Raw genomic sequence first — 5,756 nt, 5'->3', positions numbered from 1 at the left:
CATGTGTGAAAGATTAGCAACTATAAGGACCTGAACTCAAACTATAGTATCAGCCAAAAAGTTGATTTTTTTTGTGCCAGTCCTGGCCTTGAGCACTTGGACTTTCTCAAGGCTAGAGCTCTACCACTTGAACCTCAACTTCACTTCCGGCTTTTTTCTATGTATGTGGTACTGAGGAATTGAACCTGGGTCTTCGTGTATGCTAGGCAAGCACCCTACTACTAGGCCAAACTCCGGCCCCCAAGTAGTTGAATTAAATAAAAAAAAGAATTCCATGAAGTAGGCAAAAATAATGGATGCACTGCATCAAATGGTTTTCATACCACAAAAGGGTGTAAGCCCTACCTCAGCTTCTTTCCTCTAGTAATGCAACTCTGAGGTAAAATAATAAATTCATTCACTCATCCCCCAGCTCTCCAAAATATTTGATTTTTCTTTTGCACTGTTGAATAGGATGTACTTGTGCCTAGCTAGGAAAAAAAAGTACTTAGAACTTAACTTTTAATCTATCATTGTATGTATAACTTAACTCAATGGTTAGAAAGACAGTCTTATAAAAAGATTACCTTTTTAGGTCCTTCAAGTTGTCTTTCCTGAAGAAGTGTCATTATATTTTTGCACTAGACTTTCATTCTTTATAATATCCTACTATAAATCCTTTTTTCTCAAAAATGTCTCAATAAACAATAGCAAAGCCATTCCTTTATCTACAAGATGTATTTCATTCTTGGGATAAAAATTCCTTCAAACAATATTTCTTGGGCCATTAAATAAGTTGAAAGGTCCTGATAATAGTTGTAGGAGGCAGAATTTTAAGACCCTTGGTCCCTGTTTTCTAATCCAACAACAACTTATGTATTTCTGGGAATGGAGGTACAGATATAATTAAGGTTTTTGTTTATTGAAACAAACAAAAAACCCAAAACTAGTTTCCTTTCCTTATATATTATGCAAAAATAAATTATCCTTTAGGAGAGAATTACTTCAATATAACAACTTTTTCTGAGAAGTATAGCTAGAAAGAAAAAAAAAGAAAGTCTTTATAGAGGTGGAGCCTGTTTTCTTCCTTTTGTAATTGTCATAATCCACCGGAAATAATATATAATTCCATGTAACTTTACGGCTGTCTCACAGATGGATGGTATAATATGTCTCTGTTTCCTCCAATCCCAACCCCAATCCCTTACTTCTGTTTCTCCACTCACTTAAAGTCCCTGTAATTGTCACTTGGTAATGTGCATAACCATGCATGGACAGAGAACTACCCCGGCATGCTCACGTTCTTCTTGCCCCTGATGTATGTGCCTGCTGTCATAAACAGTAAATCCTTTATGCTGAAAGCCTGTTCATTTTCACACCATGAGCTTGTTCACTAACAGTTGTCCAGATTTTTAAATTCGGCCTCTTATATTAATCCTGCAACTGCTGGTTCCAGACAGGTGCAGGGATCAGACCGGCTCAGTTAAGTAAAACATCTGGCCAGAAAATGATAATAGTGTCCTTTTACTCCCTCAAGTCATAAGAGGAATGTGAAATTTTCAAATGTTAAATCACACAATTAGGCTTTAAAATTCATTTAAACATAGATTTCTCCAACTAGGCCACTACTATTTCACATGCTCGAGCGCGTGCACACACACACACACACACACACACACACACACACACACACACACACGAGCTTATTTTCCCTATTAATCATGAAAATCTGACTCTGTGGTAAGCCATTTTTCTCTGAATTTTGATAGCGCAGCAGTCCTGCTCTCATAAAGGCCTAAAGATAACTTTTTGTAGGAAGCCTATCACTTGGTCAACATTCTCAAGTTTTATGACTTTTACGAGTTCAAAAGAAATTATAGATGATTTAAGAATAGAAGGATGATGCTGAGGATGGGGTTATCTGATGGAAGGCCTTTCATCTTGCTAGTTCCATTTAGAATCCAGTCAAGGGTAGGGAAAGGGTAAGACAAATTGCTGACATTTATGAGTTTTCCCAGCTCTAAATATAAGGTGTTTTTTAATTTCATTGCTCTGTGGTGTCTTTGTAGAGAGGATGGCTGTCTGTCCAGTTCTCAATAGGAAAATGTAAGTAACACAAGGACTCCTGATTTTCCACAACATGGAGAAAACTCTCTAGAAGATAGGCATCAAATGGCTTCCTGTACCATACACTCGGAAATGGAAGACAAACTCCCCATTCACAGCCAGAACTACCACCAGAGTGTTTTGTTTGTTTGGTTGGTTTTGGTTCAAGTCCTGGGTCTTAAATTTATTGTACTCCTTCAGATCTCAGCCTCATAGGACTACCAACAGCTCTAGCACTCTCAACATCTCTACTTCATATTTTGCATTTATTCACACAGTTTAACATTGAACTCAGCCCTACCCTGTCACTTGTGAAATATGTGTCCATTTTATTTAGTAACTAGTTAATCTTAGTCCCTAAATCCACTTCAAGTGAACAACGTAGTGAATAAATCTCTAGAGTTAATTCTCCCATTAAAGGAATTTTTTTTCTTTCCCTTAGGATACCTTGCATACTTAATGTAACAGAAAGACAGTGTGAGAATATGCACCTCATTTTCTATATTTCATGCATTGTTTTATTGTTATTATAAAGATGATATAGAGAATACATTTCTTTTTGAACAGTGTCACCCCTTCCCTTGCTCTCTCCCATTTCTATGTTAAATATTAGCAACATAAATTTCTTATTTTTTGTTTTCTTAAAATTTCTTATTTTAAAGTATGAACATAAATGTGATATGTTCTTTTCTCATCCAACGTGTTCCTGGGAGTATTCACCCAGATCTGACTAGAATAAAAGAAAAGTAGGATGCTGACAAACATTTCAGGATTTACTAGAAAATTAATCAGTTCGGACTTGAAAAAATTATTTTGAAGGGGAAGAACTATTTTCTTTATGAAACTTAACTCTCTCTAAACATTTTTCCATGGGATCTAAGATTATGAATTTCCTACAGCATCCTTTTACATTTAGTTGTATCTATTCTGACTTCCCACTTTCCCAGTAAGAAGAATATGCTCTAACTTTTGGATTAATGTGATATTTTCTCCTATTATGTATATGCACATAAATTCCAAATATATGAGTATATATGTTACATATGTACATATATGTGTGTATACCTAGATATATGCAAATGTGTATTCTATTCTACACAATTCGTTAAAGCTCTATGACATTTCCAACTATGAAACAATAGACTCATGGAATTACCAAGCTTTTAGAACTGGAACAAATCTTTGGGATCAGGAGTTTGTAGCATTTTGTCATTGTCTGTGTCCAGATTCTAAATGGTGTTTTGAAGTGAAAGGCCATGTGTAAGTGAAACTCTCAGATAACCCAATCCTAGGGCTTCATGAACTTTTAAATATTGTATTATTCAGATCTATAGGATATGAGTCAAATGTTACACATTTGTTTTCATTCTGGATTATTTTGATGAAATGAGAATACATAGGTTTTTCCCCTTCGAGTAGCCAGAGGTTTAGAAAAAGAAAACAGAAGAGAGAGGATTCCAGGCTCCGAATGTTATATAATATTTTTACTGGAAAACTTCAATTATGGAAACCTTGGAAAAGCTAGTCTCAACCCAAGGTGTGTGAAAGATTTAATGAACAATGTAAACATGTATTAATAGGGAAGCTTCTGCTTCTCTCAGCTGTTTTTTATTTAAAAGATAAAAAGATAATCCACAGAAAACTACACTTTATGTTGTATAATATATTATGTTTTATATAAATATATATGTATATTTCTATTTCATTTTGCTGGGCGCTGATAGCTCATGCCTGTAACTCTAGCCACCCAGGAAGTTGAGATCTGAAGATTGCTGCTGCAAGAAGACTGAGGAAAAACATTCCATGGGACTCTGATCTCCAATTACCAACAAAAAAGTAAAAAGTGGAGCTGTTCTCAGTAATAGAGTGCCATTCTTAAGTGGAAAAAAGCTAAAGAATAGTGCTCAGGCCTGAGTTCAAGCCCCCAATATTTGAACACAAACACACACACACACACACACACACACACACACACACACACACACACACACATTGTTCATTTGTTAATTAAAACGCATTTTACATGTTGTAGCAAACAACTTATGTTTATAATACATATTAAATAAATATGCTATTTCTAGTGGTAGGCATATTTTTTCTTTTTTAATCCTAACAAAAAAAAAGCCAAACATAAAAGATCCATTGTTCCTCTATTAGAATAGCAAAATGATGTGATTTTCAGGAAAGTAATATAAAGTGAGATCATCAAAGCTCAGAAAGACAAATTCTACACTTTTTATCTCATATGCAAAAATCTTAAACAAATAAGTAAATAAAATAACAAATGCATAAGAGAGATTGTTGATATCAGCCAAAGAGAGATGAAAAAAAAAAGTGTTAGAAAGGGAATTGCAGCCAGGTGTAGTGGCTCACACCTGTAATCCCAGCTACTCAGGAGGCTAAGATCTGAAGATCACCGTTCAAAGCCAGCCCAGGCACTGAAGAACGTGAGACTCTTATCACCAGTTAGCAGAAAATGGGAAGTGAGCCATAGGCTCAGTGGTTTCCCTTATTGGTAATAATTAGTACACATCTAGGATTCTCCTAACAAGGATTACAATAGCTCAAAACTTAGATTCATAAGGCTATATAGGATGAGACTAAATGAAAGGATCTCTAGGATATGGAAACAAGAGCTTTATCTTGAGTGATTTTAGTTAATGTACTATATTATTTCTCTTCTCTTTTGTTACCCTTTGTTTAATCTCATATTGTTACTATACCTGACTGTGTTACCTGATATATTGAATAAACGTTTGATTATATGAAATAGGAAAGGGAAGGGGAGAAAACAAGATGATTGAGAGGAGGTGGGAGATGGAAATGGCAAACATGAGAAGGGTATCAATATGTCAGTATGTGAGAATTAATGTACTTACTATCTGGTGAATGGAACCGTAATCTCTCTATACATTACAATAGCAAAAAAGAAGTACACACATAAAACAAGTTAGAAAGAAAGAAAGAAAGAAATAAAAAAGAAAAAAGAAAGAAAGAAAAAAAGGAGGAAGGAAGGAAGGAAGGAAAGAAAGAAAGAAAGAAAGAAAGAAAGAAAGAAAGAAAGAAAAAAAGGAAGGAAGAAGGAAAGAAAGAAAGAAAATGGGAAGTGAAGCTGTGGCTCAAGGGGTAAGGCAGTAGTTTTGGGCTGAAGAGCTCAGGGACAGTGCCCTATGCATGACCCACAAAAAAAATAAAGAGGGGAATGTGCCTGAGATACATTACATGCATATATTATAAAATATACATGTATAAAAGTAGGACCATAAAACCTCCTAACAACAAACAATGAAAAGAAAGGGAGATGGTAAAATAAGAGAGCATAATACAGAGATGAATTTGATCCAAGAACATTACATACACATGTATGCAAATATCACAATTAAACTCTTTTACATATTTAATAAATTAAATATATACATATGTGATTAGTTGATCACCGTTTGTTACACACATTGAAGACATTCTCTCTCTTTTCTTTTGCCAGTCCTGGGACATGAACTGAGGGCCTAAGCACTTTCCTTGGACTTTTTCAAGGCTAGCTCTTGAGAAAGAGCTAGCATGTGAGCTACAGCACCACTTCCAGCTTTTTCTTTTTTTATATAATTTTTATTGTAATTAAGAGAAGGGTTACATGATATTTCCAGATAGATGGTGCATTAATTCCCATACAT

Source organism: Megascapheus bottae, chromosome 8 (genome assembly GCF_031878675.1).
Source record: "Megascapheus bottae isolate mThoBot1 chromosome 8, mThoBot2.hap1, whole genome shotgun sequence".
Taxonomy (NCBI): domain Eukaryota; kingdom Metazoa; phylum Chordata; class Mammalia; order Rodentia; family Geomyidae; genus Megascapheus; species Megascapheus bottae.
The sequence above is the reverse complement of the archived record's forward strand: the minus strand, read 5'-3'. Positions refer to the sequence as shown.